The sequence below is a fragment of the Protopterus annectens genome, chromosome 2.part0 (genome assembly GCF_019279795.1).
Source record: "Protopterus annectens isolate FY-2018-M chromosome 2.part0, PAN1.0, whole genome shotgun sequence".
NCBI classification, from domain to species: domain Eukaryota; kingdom Metazoa; phylum Chordata; order Ceratodontiformes; family Protopteridae; genus Protopterus; species Protopterus annectens.
Window position 1 is genome coordinate 494,574,119 of NC_056728.1, and position 24,585 is coordinate 494,598,703.

Genomic DNA, 24,585 nt, shown 5'->3' on the forward strand with positions numbered 1-24,585 from the left:
TAACACTGTATCCTCTAAGTCATGCAGTTGCAATCGAAACTGACATTTTGGATTGTGTGACAACTCACTGGCTGAAGTGTTGTTACTGATGAATGTAGTGACAAAGGTACAGTGGAGTCCAATTTAAGTAATGTCAAGAAAGATCAATTATCGGTAACAGCACTTCAGCCAAGGAGTTGTGTCACACAATCCAAAATGTCAGTTTCAATTGCAACTGCATGACTTAGAGGATACAGTGTTAGTGTCAGCAAAGAACAAAACATTATATCCATTATTAAACTTTCTAGACTCCCTATTGAAATGTCTGCACTCGAAATGCCAAGTGTAGATAAAATGAAAAAACAAGAGAGAAAATCCCAGTAGAAGAGCAAATTATGAAAATTTTTCTCCTTTAAACGTATTTTTGCAGGGGGAGCAACCTTCTTTGCAACTGGGGCTACTCAAGCTTTCACTATGCCATGTTATGTCATCAGTCCTTGGTCTGTCCCACAGTGTCATCCTGCCACCTCTCCCAAGGAATTCACCTCCATCACTTTCAGCTTCCTCAACTGCTCTGCCTTCACTGTCCAGGTTTCTTTACCATAAGGAAGTACTGGTTATATGACTGTTTTGTACACCATATTTTTCAGCTTCTTTTGCAATCTTCTGTCACACACTACTCAGACACATTGTACCAGTTGGTTGAAGCTCCTCTGAATCTAGCTTGGACTTCCTCATTCAGACTTCTCTTCTCAACCACCTTTCCTAGGCACCTGAAGCTGCTCCACTACTACTCCTCCGATCTCACTTTTCGTCTCCTTTTGCTTTGCCCCATTTGCTGCCATGAGAGCTGCCTTGACCGTACTTGGCTTCATCTCACAAGCCTTCAGTTTTTCATTCAATCCTACAATCATTTGCTGAGGTTACTATTCCAAGTCTGCTTGTAATGCCACAACATCTGCATCAACTTCGTTGATCTGTCTCCCTGACCTGTTTGCTAATGCAGTCTATTCTATCACTAGTATGAAAAGCAGTCGGCACAAAGCTAAACCTTGATGAACCTCTGCAACCCCAGGGGAGTGGGAAACCCCTCTTCATACTTGTATGACTCAGTCCTTGTACATAGTCTGCACTAATTCTGTAGAATGTTTCTGGGACTTCAAACCATTGCAGGACTTCCCAAATCAGCTTTCTTGGCACCTTGTCAAATGCTTTCTCCAAGTCTAGGAATGCCCAGTTGGAATCTTTCCTCATCTCAAGCTATCTCTGCTATCTGCTCACAGCAAACATCAGATTGCCCTGGGATGAAAATGCAACTTTGTTTGTTATACAGAGAGCAATAAGCATTTTAATACCAATGCCCAATGATTTTCATGTACTAGAGGCTTGGCCCCAAATGATAAAGAACCAAAGGCTCTGTGGAACAGTCTAAAAAGACAATTTTCAGTATCAAAAAAGTCATACCTTTACCATACAAACCAGTGTCATGAAACACTGTACTTGCAAATGAAAACCCTAACAGTGTACATTTAGGATTAGTATTACATGAAAATATTCTCCACTTATGGGAATTAGAGCTACTTAGACAATGGGACAAATGTACCCTTTCTATCCTACTGTAGAACAAACACTCCCCAACATGGTGTTAAATGCAAAGGTAAAGCCTGGTTTTAAAATAAATGAAAACATACAGGTCCTCTGGTTCACAAGTAGCATATTAAGCCAACTGGTGTGCTCACTAAACACAGCTTTGCTGTCTGATAACTGAAAATAACAGCAGTAATAATAATAATAATAATAATAATAATAATCTTCTTCTTTTGATTTTTCCAGGTAAGGGGTTGCCACATCGGATCACCTGTCCGCTCATGATTGGCAGTGGAGTTTTACGGTGCCGAGGTGCCATCCCGGCACCCAACCTTCCACAGAAGGCACACACATGCACACACTCGCACCTAGGGCCAACTTGGAGTGTCCAATCCACCTACAGCATGTCTTTGGTATGTGGGAGGAAACGGGAGCACCCGGTGGAAACTCACGTGACCACAGGGAGAACATGCAGACTCCGCACAGAAGGCACCCCAGCTGAGAATAGTAATAATAATAATAACAATAATAATAATAATAGTAATAATAATAATAATAATGTGAAAAAGACTACTAGCCAAAGTAGCTATAGTAAAAGTTAAAAAGGACTTGCTCTGTTTTACTTGCTCCTTGCTAAGTGTGGTTTAAAAAAACTGCATTTGCATGGAAACTCACGTGACCACAGGGAGAACATGCAGACTCCGCACAGAAGGCACCCCAGCTGAGAATAGTAATAATAATAATAATAATAACAATAATAATAATAATAATGTGAAAAAGACGACTAGCCAAAGTAGCTATAGTAAAAGTTAAAAAGGACTTGCTCTGTTTTACTTGCTCCTTGCTAAGTGTGGTTTAAAAAAACTGCATTTAATGAGAAGGAAAAATAAAAAAAATTCAATTGCGTGCATAGGTTGACATTAAATACTTACATTTTAGATGTAAAACACTTCCTCCAACAATTATGTACGCTGTAACAACTTTGAAACATTAGACAAAGGACCTATTTTACATCAAAAATATTTTAAAAAAGAATATACTAATAAAAAAGTAACTAGCAAACAATTTAACAGACAGCCAAGTACAAAAAAATGCCCTTCAGGGTGTGTGTTATTGGAAAATTAATGTCCTTTCAGGGATGTTCCTTCCCCAGTAACACCTACTCTGGGCATTACTGCTTGCACCTTACACGATGCCCATTAGCAAGTAATTTCTGAGCTGTACAGAGCTTACAAGGACAAATTCACAGAGAACCCTAAAATTAATAAAACTGCTGACTCCTTTACCTTTTGTTGTGCATAAGGAAATATCAGTAACGACCTAATCAGGTTATCCGCTATCTCCCCCCACCCAAACCCAGTTTGACCATTATATTATTTTTGGCAGAATTTGCCCCAGTCTACCTGCCAAAATACATAAAATGTAATAATGGTATAATACTGAGGCTAGTCTATATGAAGACAGAAAAAGTGGATCCTTCCCCTCTATTTATTACTGATATTATAGCTTCTCCCATTGACTGAGGTGGAATGCCTTCTTTTTCATAACTCTGTTAAAAAGTGCCAACCATCTATCAATTACTGTACTTTACAGAATCTACCAAAATTCTATCAAAAAATCATTTCCTGGGGATTTCTCCTTCACCATTCTTTCCCCAAGTATTTTATATGTCCGTCAATAGTATTGGTCATATCAGACTTATCTTGTCTTCTATCTTTAACTCCTCCCACACTGGTGCTCTCCATCCTTATTTTCTTCTGTTTGCCCCCCCCCCCCATTCTTCTCTCCCATACAACTTCTTGTAATATTCAACAAATTCTTGCAATAGTCCCTTTAATGTCCTTATTGTATCCCTCCATTTTCAATTTGCAGTTTATATATCCCCCTTCTCTAGCTTTTAAATTCTGATCTTGACTGCATGCATTTGGGTCATATTTACATTGTTTGCAAGATGCAGTCTTTTCCACCGCTGCTTTATTATCCTAAACCATTTGATCTTCCCATTCTTACCTTTCAGCTTTCCCTCATTCGTTCCAGTAGTTCCTCTTATCTGGATTTTTTTCCTCTACCATTTCTGCCCTGTTTATTCTACCCCAGCTCCTAACACCCTTTTCATCGTTTGTATCATTCACATTTTCTCTTCTTTTTTCCTCTAACAAATATGTTGGGAGCCTCTAATGCTTATCCATTTACTTTCTTTTATCTTTAGTTCTGCTCCTAACACTGCATGGTCCATAGCCACTACTGGGTCTACTTCTACTAAAGTGCTCAGTGCCATGCTCCAATGTAATGTACACCCTATATATTTTAGACCACAATCTATTCCTGCAGGAAAAAACAAGAACATCCCTCCACTCTCCCCTCCCTTTCTTCCTCTATCTATACATATGGATGTCATACAGTGTTTAAGCAGTCCCCAAGAAACCTGTCAGTCATCGTGTTCCCATTATAAAACTTACATCTTCCCTGTTATGCTCTAGACCCTCATTACTATTCTCACCCCTTTCCTGTTAGAATGTTCCAGACCCCCATTACTATTCCCATAGGTTGGTACTAGGCTATCAGCCCTAGGGTCTATACAAGCCTAGCCATAAAAATTCCCTGGTTATTTCTGCCCACAGTATTTACTCCCCTGGACCCCTGTCTATCAGGGAAACTGACGTGATCCCCGGGGTGAATTTCCTTTCTCCCATCCAATCGTCAAGGTTCCTTTTGAAGAGGGCCAAAGAGGCACTCTGCTTGACATGTATGGGCAATCTATTCCAAAGTCTGGGGAGTCTCTGGGTCAGGAACCTATCCCTCCAGCAGGTTTTGTTTATTGTGATGACAAGGTTTAGATCCCTGGAGAGTGTGGCTCTGTGGGATTGCATGTCCAACAGCTCTGGGTTTGACATGGCCTTGTATGTTAAGCAGAGATCGCCTCTGAGTAGACGATATGCGACAGAGTATAGCTGGAGTTTTTTAAGGCGGTCATCGTAGGGCATCTGCTTTAGGCCTGTGATTCTTTTAGTGAAGTATTTCTGCGGCCTTTCCAGTTGTTGCAGATGTCTTGAGAGGTACATACCAAACGGGGCGTTGTATTCTATAATGGATCTAATGGATGAGTACAGTGGGACAATGACCTCCTTTTTTCTGGATGAAAAGCCCTTAGTGATGAGGTGTGCCACATAGAAGGATTTCCTGACTGTTGTGGCGATGTGGTTATCGAAGGTGAGACCACTGTCCACCTGTGTCCCTAAGTCTCTTATCACGCTTTCGGTGTTTAGTGTACTGCCACCTATATGGTAATTCACGGGTACATGTTTTTTCCCCAAAGGGGATAACTATACATTTCTTGGCATTGAGCTTGAGCCCATGGCACTGGCATCAAGCATCTGTTTCTGTAAGGCCTTCCCTTCCTGGAACTGTAAAAAGAAGTTATGTTCTTACCATAATGTTCCATCTGTGTTGCTCATCTTCACTTCTTCATTACTTATGGGTGTCAGCTCTGTCCTAGGAACTGAGTCGGCTTTATAACAAGCTTGTGCCAGCTAAAAAAACTCTCGAGCTAAGTTTTTACCCATAGTTACCTCAGATCGAGGTTGCCTGTGATAAGGAAAGCAGAGGCTTTTTCTGAGCAGAAATCCTAAAACAAGATTAGGACCCAATCCAGTCCTCCAGGAGCCTCTGGAAGGGGGAAGGTGGGTGAGATGTAACGAATGAATGAAGATGAACAACACAGATGGAATGTTAAAGTAAGAACATAACTTCTTTATCTGATGCTGTTCATCTTCATTCATTCCTTACTGATGGGACACAAGAGTTACTAGCTACTTTATGTCCTGGGAGGCCCTTATGGAAGAGTGTTCCTGAGTACCATTGAACCAAAGGATTCCCTTCCCCTGGAGACCAGGTCCAGTCTTTAATGAGTAATAAAGGTATGGGGGGTAGACCAGGTTGCAGCTGCACATACATCATCCATTGAAGCCCTTGAATGAAAAGCCACAGAAGTTGCCCTTGATACGGTTGAGTGTGCTTTGACCTTGCTTGGTAGAGGAATTCTATTCTGTTGGTAGATGAAGGATATACAGTTTCTCAACCACTTAGAAACAGGGTCCCCCAATTTTGGGCCTGAGAAAGGCACAAACAACTGGTCTGATTTACACACTGGTTTTATTCTGTGCAGATAATGTAATTGTCTATGTACATCCAGCAAATTAAGACAGTATTCCCTTTATTCAAACAGTCTGGAAAAAACACAGGAAGGTCAATCGCCTGTTTAATTGTCAATTCTGAAATAACATTTGGGAGGAAGGAGGGGTTAGTCCAGAGAGATACTCTGTCTCTATGAAAGATTATACAAGGAAGTTTGATACACAAGGCCTAAAGCTCAGATATGTATATTTAGCTGAAGTTATGGCTAAGAAAAACGTCATATCACAAGAATCTGCAGGTTCGAAAGGCGGTTGTGTCAGGGATTGTAGCACTAGCGTTAAATTCCAAGGGTCAACTGGTTCATTGAAAGGTGGTCTGATGTGCGAGACCCTTTTTAAAAAGATTTTGCAGAGACAATGGGAGATTAAAGGATGAATCTTGGAAACAGTCATAAAAGTTTGAGATTGCAGCCAAATGGATTCGAATTGTGGAGACTGCCACTTCTGACTGCAGAAGATCTGACAGATAATCCAAAACCACAGTAGCAGGAGCTGAGCAAGGATCTAGTTTCTTTTGTTGGGACCAAATCTCTGCCTGGCTATTACCGGAAGTGGAGAAACCAAGCTGTCAGCTTGAAACTGGGAAGGCTGGGGTGTGTCAACTCTTGCGGATGCGAGATCAGTTCCAGAGTTGGATCCAGAAACCAGGGTTGGCGTAACTAGGTGAGGCCAAATGAAGGGAAAACAAATTTGTCGTGGCCAGTAAAGGGCAATGAGGATTACCTTGCTTCTCAGATGAAGGGCCTTCTTTAGAAAAAGGGGAATCAAAGGGAAGAGGAGGGAAGGCATACAGCAGTCCAGTGGATCGTGTCCCTCGGAAATTCCCCTGTGGGGGGATTAGGGCAAAGTAGCTGCTGCATTTGTTGTTTAGTGGGGAGGTGAAAAGATCACAGCAGGGCTGACCCCAGTGATTGAAAATCTTCACCACCACGACTGGATTGAGGGACCATTTGTGAGGCAATAGGACACATCTGCTCAGCTTGTCTGCAATCATGTTGGAAACCCCAGGAATATGAGTTGCTATCAGAAAGCAGTCGGAAGCTATTGCCCATTGCCAAATTCTCATGGCCTCTCGACATAACAGGTAGGACTTGGTTCCTCGTTTGTTGATGTACCAGACTACTGAGATGTTGTCAGACTGTATTGCAATTGTCCCTGATGGAAGGGTGGACTGAAATGCTAGCAACGCTAGAAGCACTGCCCTCAGCTCTAAGATACTGATATGCAGACTGGCCTCTATGTCTGATCAGGTGCCTTGGACAGCCTTACCTTGGTAAAGCCCACCCCCTACACTATCAGGGAAGTATTTGTGGTCACTGTGGCCCTGGGCTGAAGTGAGCAGAAGGGGCGACTCCACAGCTCTTCGTCTGGCTTCATCTACCACATAAGATCTTGTTTACATCATTAAGTTATATAGGTTCATAGATTATTACTAGGCTAACTGCCCTTGTGGTCTATTTTAAGCCTAGCCAATTACCCCATGCGACAATCAAACCCTGCACCTTGTGTTTGTAAGGTAAACACCTTAACCATTACATCAACCTCCCAATGCATGGTGCAAGGGATACCACTGTGTCAGTAGGAGCCACTGGAGAATTCTCATGTGTAGTCTTGCTAAAGAACTGCCCAAGATGAGACTAGGTTTTGATAGAGTATCACCTGGACTGGGATCTTATCCTGTGTAATCTATGGTCTGGAAGAGAGACTAGGCAAGCATGTGTGTTGAAAAGTGCTCCTATAAATTCCAAGGTTTGAGAGGGAATCAAGTTACACTTTGCCCAGTTTATTGAGATTCCTAGGGATTCTACTAGTTTGAGAGTGTAGTTTAGAGTCATCTCCAGTAGATGCTTGGTGGGGGCAGTGAAGAGGCAATCTTCTAAATATGGAAACACCCAGAATCCTTGAAGTCTCAAGTGAGCTGTTACCACTGCCATGCACTTGGTGAACACTATGGGGGGCTGTACAGAGTCCAAAGGGCAGCGTGCAGAATTGGAAGTGATTGGCTCCTAGCCAGAAGAGAAGGACTCTTCTGGAGCACTTGGCCATTTCTATGTGGTTTTACGGATCCTGAAGATATATTGAGCACATCCAATCATCTTTCTCTAAAAATGAAAGGATAGACTGAACCATGACCATCTGGAATTTTTCCTGTTTGACAAATTTGTTCAGGATGCTGAGATCTAGAATTGGTATTCAGTCCGCTGTCTTTTTTGGCACTAAAAAGAATCTGGAGTAGAATCTGGATCATATCTGGTCTGGTGGGACTGTCTGGATGACGTTTTTGAAGCAGCTTTTGTATTTCTTGTTGCAGTTTCCCTTTGACTGGGTGGAACATTGGGAATTCATCTTGACGACTTTGGGTAAAGATTGAATGGGACGTGATGACCTCTGGTTATGATCCGCTGCACCCATGAATCTGTAGTTAATGTTAGCCAGGCAGAAAGGTGTAGGGAAAATTATTCCCCTGACTGCTTCCAGAGGACAGCAATCGGCCACTCCTCAGGAGCACTGATAGGGTTGTCCAGAGAAGGAATTCCTGGACCCCTGGTTACGTGGACCCCCTCTGCCTCTGTAGGGGTGCCTTCCGGAACAGTTATCCCCTCTGCCCTGGGGAGTAAATTTGCCACGTGTGTCACAGAAAGGACCCTGAGATTTCTGGTGCCACATCTTTCCACTCCTCTGGTTCCTAGAGTAGGGACGTTGAAGGGTAGAAAAACATACACCCATGGCAGACAGGATCTTGCTGTCCTTCTCACACCTGGACAATGCATTTTTTACTTTTGGGACGAAAAGTGAAGAAGCTTCCATTGGAGCATTCAGAAAGGAAGACAAAAGGGTCCGCAAAGTCACAGAGGCACAGCCAGGCATGACGTCTCAAAACACCTGATCCTGCCACTCTAGTCACTCCTTCAGTAGCATGGGAAATCAAACACATTGAGGAGACTGATATGGATTCTAGGGTAGCAAGCTGCGAGGCAATCTTGTCAGGTACCTTGTCAGAAACTGCTCCTGCTAAGGTTGAGAGTTTGGAGACCAAGTCCCTCTGAAGCCTAGTGAAATGTGCCAGGTAGTTAAAAGACATAACAGCAAAAGGTCAATGATGCAAAGACTCGCTTTCCTAGTATGTCCACTGCCCGAAACTCCCTGTTTGGGGGGTGGACAGTCTGGCTTTCCTCGGCAAGCTCCTTCTTAGTGGCAGCCACCGACCACCATAGCATCTACAGGAAGACCCTTGGACCAGTGTGGATGTTGCTTGGGAGGGGATAAAAACTTGTCTGGTCTCTGTGGGATTGGCTCAATAGTATCAGGACTCTTCCATGTGTGCTGCACAATGAGTTGAACAAGCTCATGTGCAGGAGGGGTCACCCAGGAAGTAGAGGGTCGAGCACAAAAAGCTTGCAGGAATACGGACTCCTCAGAGGAAGGGTTGGTGGACTTTCAGTCACCCGTTTCAGGATTTCCAGGATGTCTCCAAAGGAGACAAAATCAGGGGGTGACCATGGGAACCCCTCCCCTTCATCGTAGTCCGTATCCTCAATGAGGGACTCCTCAGGGGAGTCCACGTGCTTCCTCTGCACATTCTCTTATGTGGTACCTCTTCAGTGGGAGTTTCTGAACAGGACTCCTAAGACGGGACATCCTACGGTAGGGTATCCCCAAGGCTCTTGTGCTCGATGTCCCAATGCGGTGGTCTGTGTCAGCGTGCCTCAGAGGGAGGACATATTTGGTGTTCCAACACTGATGGTTTGCCTTCAGAGGCAAGAGCCCTCTCCATAGCCTGGAAAGCAGGTCCGCCTGAAGAGGGATGGGAGCCCAGAACAAAGAAGGACAACCTCGGAACCGGGGTCACACTCTGCTCCGACGAACCCACTCCCAAGAAAGGAGCCCCAAGGGGACTCGGTAGTGCCAGGACTCCTGGAACCGTGGTAGATGGTGGTGTAAAAAAAAAACAGTGCCATACCAGGCACCCCGGAACCTGCAGTCCAGTCCCGATCCTGAGGATGACCCGGCTCCGAATGAGTCACAGGCCAAAGGGTTGGCTCCGGAACCATGGTGAGATTCACTAGTGGAACCAAAGGCATGGGAACCATAAAGGGCATCGGTGCTGAAAACTTCGATGCCTGCAAGAAGTTCAAAGGAGGAGAATAAGTTGGAGTCCATGGAGATAGACTCCAAGTTCAGATGGGAAGGGAGTTTTGGAAGGCGTAGCAATCCCTCTGGCCATCAGCAGCTGGGTCCACAAGATGCACCACGTCTAATTTCAAGATGCTCCTGGTCAATCTTGTAGGTATTCCTGACAGGAAGTCAGGCTATTCTAAGAAAGGGCTATACAATTACTCCAAGAAAGGATCCACTATATGGGAGTATCAGGTCCGTGCAGAGTGGTCTATCGGCACCACGGTCTTGAGACTGGAGAACTGTACGGGAGGAATGTCTGGTACCGGAACCGATGGGAGACACTGTAGGCAAGCCTGGTGCCATGGATATGGTTGGTGCCGTGATCAGTGTCGAAGTTAGAATTTTTAAAGATGGCACCAAGGTAGAAATTTGCAGCTTAGGCAGTATCAGTGCTGTAGACATTGCTGGTGCCGTAACAGGTGTTAACGACACAATTTTTGCAGATGGGACCAAAGATGGTACCCATAGAAGTCAAATTTGGTACTTTTTTTCTTGGTTCCTGTTTTCTATCACCCAAGGGTGAAGAAGGAACAGAATGCAGTCTCCTTTTGTGCTGTTTTCTAGGAGGTGGTGAGCCCTCCAACACAGAAATAGCCGCTGAGAAGGGCGACTTAAGGAGGCCCTTCAAAATTATTTTTTCTCTCATTAAGGGTTCGAAAGCTGAACCCTTGGCAAATGGTAAAAGAAGGTTGGATTGAAAGATGAGGAACCCCCAAACAATATAAACAAGACACCTGCGAGTCACAATTTGGCATCTTGTGACCACAGTGGTCGCATTGTATGAAACCTGACGTTCCTTTTTTCTCTGACAGTGTACAACAACAATGGTATTCAAAAATTTACCTCACAGGGTAAGGGAAAAGGCCATACCACCAATGGTACTTAAGTATTACCAAGAAGGTAGTTGAAAAAGATAAAGAGTGGGTAAACTAATGACAGACTATGGAAAAGGTATTTAGATTGAAGAAAGAAAAATTCAGAAACGGTTTTAATATGAAAAAAACTTTAAATACTTAGCTGAGAGCTAGCTTGACATGGCTTTTCAGCTAAGAGGCAAATGAGATCAGAGGCAACAGGGAGAGGGGCACTATGGGTAAAAGCTTAGCACGAGAGTCTTTTGGCTGGCACGAGCTTGTTATAAGGCCGACCCGGTTCCGAGGATGGAACAGGCAGCCATCAGTAAGGAATGAATGAAGATTAACATCAGATCTCTCAGTTTTTACCTTAATCTTTGGGGAAAGGTATACTGATATAATAGTAACCTTTCCCCTTTCTAAGGGTCCCTTTAACTTCAGTACATCTCCCCTTTTTGTCTTCTAACTTCCCTATTCAACTTCAATGGTATGGTTTTATTAATAAGTAGGACTGTACCCATCTGCTTTTTGCCTTCCCACAACTAGGGAAGTTGTATGCTAGTAAGTTATATCCCCCCCCCCTTAACGTCCTGTGCTCCTGTCATAAGAGGCACAATTTCCTGTATAGCTAGTATCTGGGCTTTTGACTTCATGTGCCTTACTTATCACACTCTCTCTGTTCCTCTTTGTTCTATTCCCCAGCCGTTCACATTCCATAGATTTATTTATAATTGTTGACTATCACATTATTGCTATTTGTTTACTCTTTTCTCCTCTCTTCCCTCAGTCCCCATTCTCCCAGGTTTCATTTATTCTTTCTTCCTTTCTGCCCTCCACAACTGGGTTACCTTCATTTGACTGAAAGCTCATTTGACTGACAAACATTTTAGTCGGACCAAATGGCTGAAACTTCATTTCACTGACACTTCATTTGACTGACAATTAGTACTGGCAGTGTCTAGAGCACTGTATGGCAAGTAAAAGGAATATGTCCTTTTCTCCACTGTAGTGTAACCCTGGAGTTAGTATATATAGTTGGGGGGGTGGGGTTTGGGTTGAGGGTCTCTGCTGTCCATGGAGGGAGTAGGAGCCGAGACAGAAGTAGGTGCTTTAGGGGGAAGAGTGCCGGTACCTCTGGTAGGAGCTGACGATCGGGGCAGCACACTCCTCATCATCTCGAATGCCGACCTCCCCGGCTCTGAAGACCTCCCCGGCTCCGAGGAGACCAAGGATGCAGTCTGCTCCAGAGCTATTGGCTCCTAGATAGCCATAGGGTCTCCTAGATAGACATAGGGTCCGAACTCACCCTAGCCAGAGCCGAGAGGAAGACTCGGAATCGAAGAAGTTCGGTTCCAAGCATCCCTGTAGGGGCCGACCGGGGAGCTTCGGCCCCTAGACACTAGGGATGGTGCCAAGAGTGTTGGAGCAGAACTCTGCTCCGAAACAGCCACAGAGGGAGCTGGGGCCAAAGGTTCCACCAGTTGGACCAAACACTCTGGCTCCGAAGGACCAGCATGTCTCGGAGGAGGAATGATCGCAGAGGATTGAATGGACTAGAGTGGCTCCGGAACAGACTGGGTCGGAGCCAACAGCAATTTAGGCAAAGCAGAGGACTTCAGCAGTCTCAGCACTACCCTCTCCACATCTTCTTCCGATAAACTCCTGGAAGACCTGAATGACAGAGTAGGAGAGCGGGATCTCTGAGGTATCGGAGATTTCAATAAAGGAGGCCGGCAGAGGATCCATAGACCAACTCAGAGAAAGTCACAGTGGTCAGCTCTGAAATACTTGGAACCAACCCTGTAATCACAATATTGCTCTCAGTCGGCACCGAGGTCTGTGGAGCTAATGAGACAGTGGACTTGTCTGATTTTGTAATCTTAAGAGGTGGCTCCGAGACACCAGCCGCTGCCGGAGAGGGCTTCTTAGAGGATTTAGACTTTCCCTTAGTGGATTTTGAAGATGAGGAAGAGCTAGACAGTTCTTCCTCAAAGGCAGGTTTAAGAAGACCTTTTAGGATGATCTTGTTCTTCCTCTCCTGCAACACTAGGACTGAAAGCATGGCAAAATAAACAGGTCTCCCATAAATGGATGACCCCCAAACAGTAAATGCAGTTACCGTGACCATCCGTTACGGACATTTTTTGAGAGCACTTAATACACTTCTTAAAGCCAGATGGCTTATGATCCTTACTCGCTTTGGACATTCTCGCAGAAAGGACACACGCAGACAGAGAAAAAGGAGAAGGATGACTAGGTCCTCTAATTTAAATGGGCCTAGCCCTGCAGGAAGGAGAAAGACACCACGCTGACTAGGTCCTCTAACTTAAACGGGCCTAGAAGTTTACAGAAAGTATAGAATTACACACACTCAACAGTAATATCTGCAAAATAAGCAGGAATCTGCAAAAAACTCAAACTTATGCCAAGAACTAACAGAACATAGTTCTGTTAACAATGATAGCAAATCCAACAATGCTAACCAATTAACAAGCGGGAAACCTCCAAAAACACTAGACTATCCTATTAACACACACACACAGTCTAACAGTGCGCAAAAGGCATCTACAACTACTAATTCTATCAGTATATGAAAACCAGCACACAGGATACCAATACTAAGCCAAAAAAGGCCAAAGGCCAAAGATTGCACCAAATGGCGCAAGTATAAGCTAACTACACTAATATCAACTACGCTAACTGATTAACAATAAAGCAGTAACAGTTTTTACAATTTTAAGCTAAACAGAGCCAAACATTTTTGGAAAAATTTGAAGTAAACGCAACACTTAGCCAGAGCCAAAGAGAAACACAACTGAACTCGTCGTCGCGGCAAACAAGATCTGGGGATTGTACTGGTGCACCATGGGATACCTACCTAGCCACAAGCCAAATAGAAGACTTCCAGCTTGTAAATAGGCCGAGTCGGAGCCATGGATCAGCTCTGATCCCATATGTAAGAATGAAATGAGATAGAACTACAGAACATGCATATTTCTTGACTCATTCCACAAACTTAGTAATCAAAGTAATTCAGTGGACTAAAGACATTAAAGGTAAGGACACAACAGAGAGTACTGAAATTTTCTATGCTATTCTTAGAGGGTGTATTACTAAAATATTTTAAAGTACAAGACAAATAAGAAGTAAAACATAAACATACCTTTACTGTAGGATTATAACCTGACTACAAAGTACAAAGGGAAATAAAGGCATGATTAAAGACTTGGATGTTCCCTAGTGAGAGAAAATTATTAGAAACTAAGTGAGAGCCACCCAAGTTAAAAATGCTGATTAAAATGTTAGGTTCATAGGTTGGTACTAGGCTATCAGCCCTAGGGCCTATACAAGCCTAGCCATAACAATTCCCTGGCTATTTCTTCCCACAATATTTACTTCCCTGGACCCCCGTCTAGCAGGGCGACTGACGTGATCCCTGGAGTGAATTTCCTTTCTCCCATCCAATCGTCAAGGTTCCTTTTGAAGAGGGCCAAAGAGGCACTCTGCTTGACATGTATGGGCAATCTATTCCAGAGTCTGGGGAGTCTCCGGGTCAGGAACCTATCCCTCCAGCATGTTTTGTTTATTGTGATGACAAGGTTTAGATACCTGGAGCGTGTGGCTCTGAGGGATTGGGATTTCTTTAAGTGTAACATGTCCAAAAGCTCTGGGGTAGATAGTAGCTTAGATGGTAGATCTGACAAAGACTTGGTCACCAAAGTCAAATTTAAGTGGTTATATAACTTTATAAACAAAATGAAACACATGAAACAGAAGGAACTTAGCTTTTTGATTAAAAGGAGGAGTCTAGTACTGTTGAGGAGAATAGTAATAGATTTAATGCATATCTCGTTGACATTTTCTCTTTTAAAAGAGTAATGATAGTATGCATTTAAAACAGTGTGAATACAACAGCTCCCATGGTTATATTATGGATGTTATCAAGATAACACCATGTACAGCCTTTGTGAGACAGTTAATTTTTCTGGAGAAGTCTTTTGCAAAATTAAAAATAAGCATTTTAGAACTAATGTTGTTAATGGGCGGCCATGGTGGTGCAGCGATTACCATTGCTGCCTCACAGCAAGAGGTTCTCCAGTTCTATTCTCGGCTGGGGTGCCTTCTGTGCGGAGTCTGCATGTCCTCCCTGTGGTCGTGTGGGTTTCCTCCGGGTGCTCCGGTTTCCTCCCACATCCCAAAGACATGCTGTTGGACACTCCAAATTGGTCCTAGGTGTGAGTGCGTGCATGCGTGTGCCTTCTGTGGAAGGTTGGGCACCGGGCTGGCACCTTGGCACCATAAAAACTCCACTGCCAATCATGAGCGGACAGGTGATCTGCTGTGGCGACCCCTAACCGGGAAAAAGCCGAAAGAAGAACTAATGTTGTAAATGCTCATCATCTCTATTGGCAGTTGCATCATCCCAGATGCATGAAAACAGGCAGCCGTGCTCAAATCCATGAAGATTAATTAAACAGAATTGCCATCTTAAACTCTGTGTGCAAAGTGCGGAATGTATTTGCATCCACGTTGGTGTGCTTGCATGCCACTCAGTCTGCCTTAAAGCAGAAGACGCTTGCACCACTTTTTTTTTTTTCAATTGCTGAAGCCTTCCGATCAACCCACAGCTTTAAAAGTGAGAGGGTGTTTGCCCTCCCCCTCGTCCTATGGTTCTGGTGCCATTGGACAGAATTACGGAAGTGGGGGGAGGGCATAAACACCACGACACAGTTGGGACGTACTCGGAGACAGGGCGCAGAGAACAGCACAAACTTTACAGAATGAGAAAAATTAATTATACTAAATAAATAAATTAAATTTGCTCCCTTTATGAGGCCAGCCTGAATGGCACCCTAGGCAGTCGCCTAGTTCGTCTATGTCTAAGGCCGGCCGTGGATGGGAATGGACCCCATTCCTAAGTCAAAATATGATAAAATTTCATGAAATTATCGTTTCAAGCTTTGATGTTAGTCAGAAGTGCTCTTTGCAGCACTCAAAATGTGTCCAGTAATGACTCCTTCTGCAGTTCATATGGCATTTCATGTAGAGTTAACATATTTAAGACTGTAAATTCTTTTTTATAAGACCTGTTGCTCCTACTACTTACAGGAACTGCCTGGGTATCCTTCCACATTGCCCTCATTCTACCTGCAAATCCTGGTATTTTATGACTTTTGCAACTCTCTATACATAAAAGACACTGTAGTCACTGGGTGTAGCAATTTCAACGATCAGTTACGTTTGTCTTCTTTTCATCGACTACTATATCTGGTTTTCTCACATTTGTATTTTGAACTGCTGGTAACGGGTAATCCCATGTGATATACACCAACATTTTCTATAATGCTTTGTGGCTCATGCTTCCAATGTTTTTCAGTTACTTCAGTATATTGCATGAGACACAATGCAACATTCTTGCCACGTTACTATGCTTTTCAGGATACAGTCCTTCTGCCATTAGTATATCACAACAAGCAACAAGATGTACGACAGTTTTCATTTCTGTTTTTACAAAACCTACATTTGTCTGTTTCTCCCACATGTTCAATGGACTTTGTAAACAAACGTGTACACAGTCCGCTGTCTTGGGCCACCAATATTAACCTTTCATCTTTTGGTTTAAATTCACCTCTCCTTAACCTTTCCTGTATTTGATCCCGATCAACATAAGGTTGTTCTGAGAGTTTCCTACACTTGCATCTATATTTATGCATTTTCCACATTTCTTACCTTTTCAACTGATCCTTCACCTTATATTCATTTCTTTTCTTTTTTGACACATTCAGTTGCTACCTGATTTTTATCTTCTTCTGTTCTGATTTCCATTCCCACTTGATGCTAACATGTTTCTGCTAAACTAAGCAGGGAGGTCAGCTTAGACTTGTTCTCCTCATGTTTTAAAACTTTCACTTTGTTTGGGTCTTGTGAGGCCAGCAGATATGTATGCAGTCCCCCTATTGCAGATCTATATATGTAATCAGTTTAGAGGATGCCCATACCTCCTTTAGAATGGGAAATATGTAGTCTTGGTATGCACTGATTTTTATAAATGATCTGATGAGCATGAAGCATCCTTCTTGTTTTCCTGTTCAAACTATCCAAAAATCATTCCAAAACTAAGTTAGGACAGGAAGAGCAAATTGGTTTATAGCTTGGACTTTGTTCCTAGATGTTAATGCTGTTTTTAGTATTAATTTAAGCCTGCTAAAATATTCCTTACTGAGATTTATTTGAATTTGTTTGTGTTTTATTGTTGTTCCTTCATCAATTCCCAAATATTTATACACTCCCTCTTGCTCAAGTTCTTTTATATCACATTCCTGTCCCAAACTGATATTTTCTTGGTGCTGCAGCTTTCCTGCTTTAAAGGTTGCTTTTGCACATAAGACCAAATGACATTCTTATATCATCTAAAAAAGTTTTGACCACTTGTAGTTGTGTTTTTAGTTCATTTGATGAACTATACAGTTTCAAATCATCTACAAAAAGAAGATGAGCAGTTTTTACACTTTGTTGTTTTTTGTGAGCCAAATTATAACCATGAACTAATCTGTTACAGACAGCTTACTGGGTTAAGCGCAAGACAAAAGAGCAGTGGTAAAAGTCACCCTGGAATATCCCTCTTTGCAGTTAAGCCATGATAAAGGACTAATTAATATTCCAGGGATAAAAGTTCAGAGTGGTTTGCCACTCTTTCAGGGTTGCTGTAATGTAATCAGTGTAGGGTGTATTTTATACATTTTAAGCACCTTTTTTAATCCATGAATGTAGGATACTGTCAAATGCTTTTTTTTATAGTTTATCCATGCCATACGTAGATTCTTCCCCTTTTTACAGTTCTCCATTATGACTTTAACGTCAAATGATCCTTTGTTCCATACAACCTTTTACTACCCTTTTGTTCTATTGCCATGATCGAGGGAGTTTTTTCTAAATGACTATAAACTATTGTCAGCATCAATTTCTGTGTAATAGTTTATACATCGTTGGAAGGCAAGTTACTGCTCTAAAGTTTTAAGATAGCTTGCAGGTTTGCTCTTAAGTAGAAGCATTGTTTTTCCTGTTGTTCGCCAGGCTGGTATCTGTTCAGGGTGTGCATATAAATAGTTCTTACTCATGGCTAAATCTTCATGTAAAGATGTTAATACTTTTAACCAGAAGTTAGGTACAGCATCTGGGCCTGAGGTTTTCTAATTAGGAGCTTTTCTTAATTTTGTTTGTCTCTCTGGCCTTTACTTCATCCCATTGCATATCCTGTACATTTGAACTTTTTATTCTTTCTTTTACTTCTATCCATTTAGCATCATTGTTATGTTCCAAAGGGTGTTCATACATATTTCTCCAAAATGTATCCATTTCTTCTCTTTTTTTTTTGGTGGTGTTTCGATTCCTTTTGACTTGTTTCCCAATTCTCTACAAAACTTTTTGGGATCACCAATAAATTGCTTATTTAGCACTTTTCCTTTATATTTATCAGCATATCTTCCATGTTTTCTGTCTGTGTTGATTTTTTTGTGTTTATCATTTATGATAGTGCACAATAGATCCTAATCTTTTCTGATACTGTGCATTGCTTTTAACAAGTCTATCTTTAAGGACTGCTTTGCTCCGTTTCCTCTTCCATACTCTTCTAACAGTGACACTTCTCATCTTAACTGTTTTATAGTTCTCTATTTAATACTTCCATGATGGCATTTGATTTCTCAACTTATTTTCCTTTACTATCCTGTACTTCAACTATCTGTTATTAATTTAGCTGCACTGTAATATATCCTATTTACTTCTGTTGTATCACATTAATTTCTGTGGACAGTCCTAATTACCATGTTCATTTGTTTTATCAAACTTCTAACTTTTTGGGTTTTATTGACTTTTTGCAATCTGTTTCTTTCACTGATCTTAATATGTCTGTCCATCTCTATTAAATCAAGCAACTCTTCTCAGGTCATTTCCCTCTAAACTTTAGGCATATTCTTTGTTATCCATTTACTGTGGGCATTCTACAGGTGGTTCCACAGCATCTTCCTGTGCCACATTTTGTTTGGTTTCATCCTGTGTCATCCACTGCTCTTTCATATGGAAACTCACTGGCCTATCACCCCACAACATTGGCTGCATCAGAGTTACCACAGTTTCCTGTCCCTGCCCTTGCTGGATGTTTACACTGGTTTCCTACAGAAGGCTCCAAAGTATCTTCATCTGGTAACTGATCAGACGTTTCCTGCTCCACTGGTTTCACCTTAATTTGGGGGTCCATTGCTCTATCCTGCTGTGATGTTTTTTTTAGTTAGATTTTCTGCACTAAATCCTTCACTTCGCAGGTAATCCATAACCTCAGTTTCTATTTTTTGACTTCTCCATTACTAACCCTCTTTTCTACTTTTCCTCTTTGTTTTAATTTTTAAATATATTGTAAAATGTTCCATGTCTGGATGCCTTTGCTTATATTTCTCTTCAGATATTTTTGGTGGTGCTCTTTTTGTTTTTATTACATTTGCTTTCGCCTTTGCATAAATATTACATCATATTAAATCTCTTTCTTTCCCATGTCATTTCTTCAGATGTCTCCTGATCCTCCTGTTTCTCCTTAATTTGGGGACTCGTTCCATCATGCTGTGATGTAACCTATGTATTAAACTTTCTACACTAAATCCTTCACTCCGTAAGCGTTTCACAACTTCAACTTCTATTTTTAACTTGTTTTACTAAACTTCTGTTCAACATTCCCTCTTTGTGATCTTATTTTTTTATTGTGAAGTTTTCCATATCTGGATGCCTTTGCCTGCATTTCTCTTCAAATATCTTTGGGGTTAAATTTTTTTGTTTTGATTAGTTTGGCTTTCTCCTTTGCATAAATACTGCACCAGATCAGATCTCTCTTTCTTTCCCATGTCCATATTTCTTTTTTACACCTTTCAAAAGTCTCTAGATTTTGTTCTTTATATTTTCAGTTGCTTCTTTTTCCAAACGAACCAAGGTTTCTTGGTCTATATAATGTTTTTCATAAATCTGTTGTATTAACGAATATAATTTTTTTATTTGAAGCTTCTGACAGTTTTTCTTGTGGAAGTATTTTTCTTTACTCTAATTCCTCTCAATCTTTTTGTACATCTTCTGTCAGGAAATTCTGGGCTTCTTGTATAATAGTAACAATACATACATTCTTTCTTTCTTATCCTCATTTTTGTGATTTTGATGGACTGTTACTTCCTTCTACAACAGGGTAGCCATCCTGCCCCTAGACCTGGCCTAGCCCCATTGTAGGAATGTTTGTGTCGTGAGGCTTCTACACTGTCATTTTTTTCCAGTCCTGGCACCAGTGCACTTACCAGGATTGGGCACTTTTTTATCCTTGGTCTTGCACACCCAGCTATCTTTTTTTATTTTTAATCTATTTCTGTCCAGGATATGTGCTATACAAATACAGTCTCTATATCAGAGTCATCTTGGTGAGATTTTGTATTAAAAAAAAAAAAGAAAACTCCTCCATTGTGACCTTTCTATTTTCATTATAGATTCTGGTATGCCTGTCCATCTGGCACAGAACTCAAAGATCTTTCCAGTTCTACTAATTTCTCTGGTATTCCAATTAGTTTAACATTCTTAGGTCTCCCCTTATCTTCAAATCTATCCGTTTTATTTCAACTCAGTGTTTTCGCTTCTGCATCTGTTCTAGTCTGTATTTCCACTTTCTGTTTGACCAAATGCTGTATGATCTTTGAGTGGTCATTTAATCCCTGCTGGATTTCCTCCGGCTTCTTTTCATACATTAACAAGCTTTCACTAACCTCCTGTTTCAAAAGTTTTTAGCTCTTCCCATACTGTCATCAGTGGTCCTTCTCCTCGATCACTATGGTTTCCTGCCATTGAACTCATTTTATTTTAAAAAAGAACCCTATATATCGACTTAAGACAGAGACAATCATATATTTATATAAAAATGAAAACAAACCGTATTGACATATTTTCAGCTGCAAACATTATACGTCGCAACCTTATACACAGTCATTGTAAGTCAAACATTAGATAGCCAATTCAATTTCTGCCTTCTCTTATACCTTATTCATCCTTCAAAACATTATTCTATATGTACTCCTTCCATAACTCACATTTTTTTTATGTAATTTGCTCCTACCTTTCTCTAAAGATCCCACTTCCAGTTCTTTTATTTCTGTTATTCTATTCACTACTTCTAGTACCACTTTGGATTTTCATTTTCTAGTAACTGCTTTTTTCTGGCAGCTACCAGAATTAAACTCCACAAAGCTTTACTATGTCCAGGCAATTCAGATTCTGTATCAAAGCACAAAAAACATTTCCTTAGTTATGCCAATATGCTTACCCAGTATTTCTGACAGAGTAGCCTACAGGGAATTTTTAAAGTCTGCCAACACATTACACTCACAAAAAATACGCTCCCAATTACCTTTCTTCCCCATCACACCTCCAACATTTACAATCTACTTGAGGAAAAAATATTTTTGGAGTCTGCTTGGAGTATAAAAAAATACCTATGCAAACACTTCCAACGTAATGATCCTAAATCTTCAAGACTTTGTTGCATGCTTGGGAGCCATACATATATCTTCCCACTGTTTATTTCTGAATTGCTTATCCAGTCTCTCTTCCCAGTCCTTCCTAACCTCCCTCTGATCAACTCCTATAGGTATCCTGCAATATTTTATATGCCCTATTAATTATCCCTTTAACAGCAGCTTCTGTTCTAGATTCTACTAAGTAAAAAAAAAGCTCTACCAGTCCTGGGCTTTCAACTTAGGTCCCCTATTTCTTTCTCTAGATAATCTTTGATAGGGAAGGCAAGTTCAAGCCTGCAATCCAAATTAATGCTTGGTCTATTCCCATTTTATTACCCTTCCCTCTCTAATTATTTTATCTCAAAACCTTGGTTCCTTTGCCAGTTTTCCAGCCCCCACTTGCCTTCTTTGTATCCCTAACTGCAGTTATTCCCATTGTCAGAATCTCCTTTCTCCATTCCATTGTTCACTCAGATCTTAGAATATTTTCTGCTACCTTATGAATTTAATATTTTATATAGTTACTGTTTTCTTCTCCTTAAGGATCTGCATCCAAAAATCACAGTCTTGAGCTTCCCTCCTGCTTCGTCATCATCCCTTTACTCTTTAAATTATAAGTTTCTTCTTCTGCTATGTATTGGAGCCTTAACTGTGTACCTCTAAAATGCAACTTCAAATCAGGTCTCAAATCAGTTTGTTCTATTAGAAGAATCAACTTATATCAAATGACTCTTGCCCTCTTCCCCTTCCAGATAAAATCCTTTAACTCTTTAATAATTGTGATCCACAACTTCTCCCCAGTTGATAAAAATATGCCTGACCCTTGTATAAAACTAAAGGTATTAAAACATTTTCACTGCTTGTATCTTGCTATCCATATCCATGCAACAGAATTTCAAATATCTCAGTTTTTTAATCTCTTCCCACTAATCCTTAGCTGCGATAACAGAATCATTTTTAACTCATACCCTTAAGTGCTTCATTTTATCATGGCCCATAAATGCAGGTGTTGCTGAAACAATTAAAGTGTGGGTACATAGTTTAATGAAGACAAAACAAAAGCAATAGCTGTAATTTTGTATCATGAAAAGACCTGAAACTGTCTCAGAATGTTCTATAACACTGAAATGTAATTTTCCTGTTTTATCAGGTACAAAATAAAATCATCTGCAAACAAACAACTGTCCTTGATTACCATACTAATTATATGTCCTTGAATTTCTGAGTCCCTTATTTTGTCAATGGCTCCAAATATAATGCAAATAAAGGGAAAACAGGACACCCTTATTTTGTTCCTCTGCTCAAACAGAACTCATCAGAGAGGACCACCTCCCCGTGCTTTAACTTTTGCCTCCAGTCCCTCATATATCCTCCTAATCAACCTTATTTTATGATGGAATGCAAATGCTTCCAATGCCCTACTCACAAAATCCCAGCTTACTCTGTTCAAATGATTTCTCTGCATCAAGACCCACCACCAGCAGTGGTATTTTCTTACATTCTGCTTTTCTCTGGATCGCGAATGTTCTATTCTGTCATCGCACTCCATCACTTTTTTCTTACTTTCCATCTTTGTTCATTTGCCGAGTCTTGTATTCATTAGTTGTCTTGGATACTCACACGCTCACTCACACTCACTCGTATTATCTTTGGTGCTTACTAATGTTCTATATATTTTTTTTTTAATTCACTAGACTCACAGACTCGCAGCTTTGCATACATTCAGAGAACAGCCCTACCAGAAGATCAAAACCTTTTCCTTCTTGATAATATTTTTTAAATTTGTGAGATCTGCAAAAGGCATTCAACTATGTTTCTTTTTTCAGAATTAGGAAATAAAAAAAGAATCTTTCCTTTCTGCAAAAGGTACTATCTCTACTGCTTGGATGCCCCATAGCTGTAGATTAAAGATAACTCAAAAAATTAAAACACCAGTGTAACCAAATACTCCAAAAGAACACCAACACCACCAGCTTAGGTAAGTATCCAAATGATTTTTATTTATGCAAGTAGCTTTTGTCATACCTCTCAACCTGTTATGGCAAGAAATCTGGACAATGCAATAAATAATGGGGGGGGGGGGACAAAGGCCCCCAAATAGGTACACTTTTTAAATATTGCTCTTACAAACTTTTGTTCCTTTTTAAGTTGGCCTTCAGTTAATGAAATGATGAAACTGGCCAAGAGGCCCTTGTGTAATTATGCTTTTCTGGCTTATTTACCAAGTGCTTTTTGTTAAACTGTAGAAGCACAAGTTGTAACAGATTAGGTTAATTGGAGAATAATATTACACTATAAAAACACATTTAAATACATTTATCTGTTACGGTAATAAGTTTATGCAAGTGACACGTGATATATATGGGGTAGGGAAATGTAATGTTTCAGTTCTGATGAAGTTCCACTTAAAAGGGAATGAAAGTGCTTAACTTTCATAAATAAAATTCCACAGATAATTGCCCACAACAGCATTACTGGTGCACATATAGATTATAGGCATGTCCAGTGATTAAAATGGTCACCAGCAAATGAGGTATACAAACCTCCTGTGGTGTAGCCTGTTGATAATTCCTTGGAGTCAATAGTCTACTTTTTTTTTTTTTTTTTTTAAATTCAAACATAGAACTCAGAACACTACAGTAAAACAAAAGCAAACAAACAACTGAGGGAACAATAAAGTTCAGCATAAAGTCAAACATTAAGAATCCGACATTAACAACTAAGCAAACAAACAGTCTTGTCTGGTACAGAAGTGAAAAGTGCCCTGGGGAGGGAGCAATATTGCACATTCAGACTTTGCCAATGAATTAACAGGGATAAACACTAATCATGTATGAAATAAATGACACTAATCATGTATGAAATAAATGATCAAGAGGAAAAGAATTTAAATATAATAAACACCAACTTTGTCCATGGCATCAAAACCACTAGCCTAACATCTGGGGAGATGCTCCAAGAACAGAAATAACTGAGGAAAATAAATGGCAGCCCGCCTTAATAAAAAATGGGCTTTGCTAGGAAGATCTTGGACTCCACTACATTAAGCTTTCCAGCATACTAACAGATTCCCTATAAAATATGCTCACATCTATATCCTGAAATGTCTCCAAAATTCTGTTATGATTAGTTCTGTACACACAAACTGATGCATGACCTGGACTCTCAAATTCTGTCATTATCTTTAGATTTTGCATCCAACCCAAGGTCTAAATTTGAAGTGATCAGTACACAAAAACTATATAGTGGAGACAACCA

At 40.9% G+C, this 24,585-nt stretch overlaps 1 protein-coding gene across 2 annotated transcripts in view; it reads right to left on the bottom strand.

Annotated features, from left to right (window-relative positions):
- The window catches only part of GOLM1 (golgi membrane protein 1), a 1,295,551-nt gene that overhangs the window by 1,055,123 nt on the left and 215,843 nt on the right, over positions 1-24,585 (bottom strand). The gene's annotated exons all lie outside the window — the stretch shown is intronic.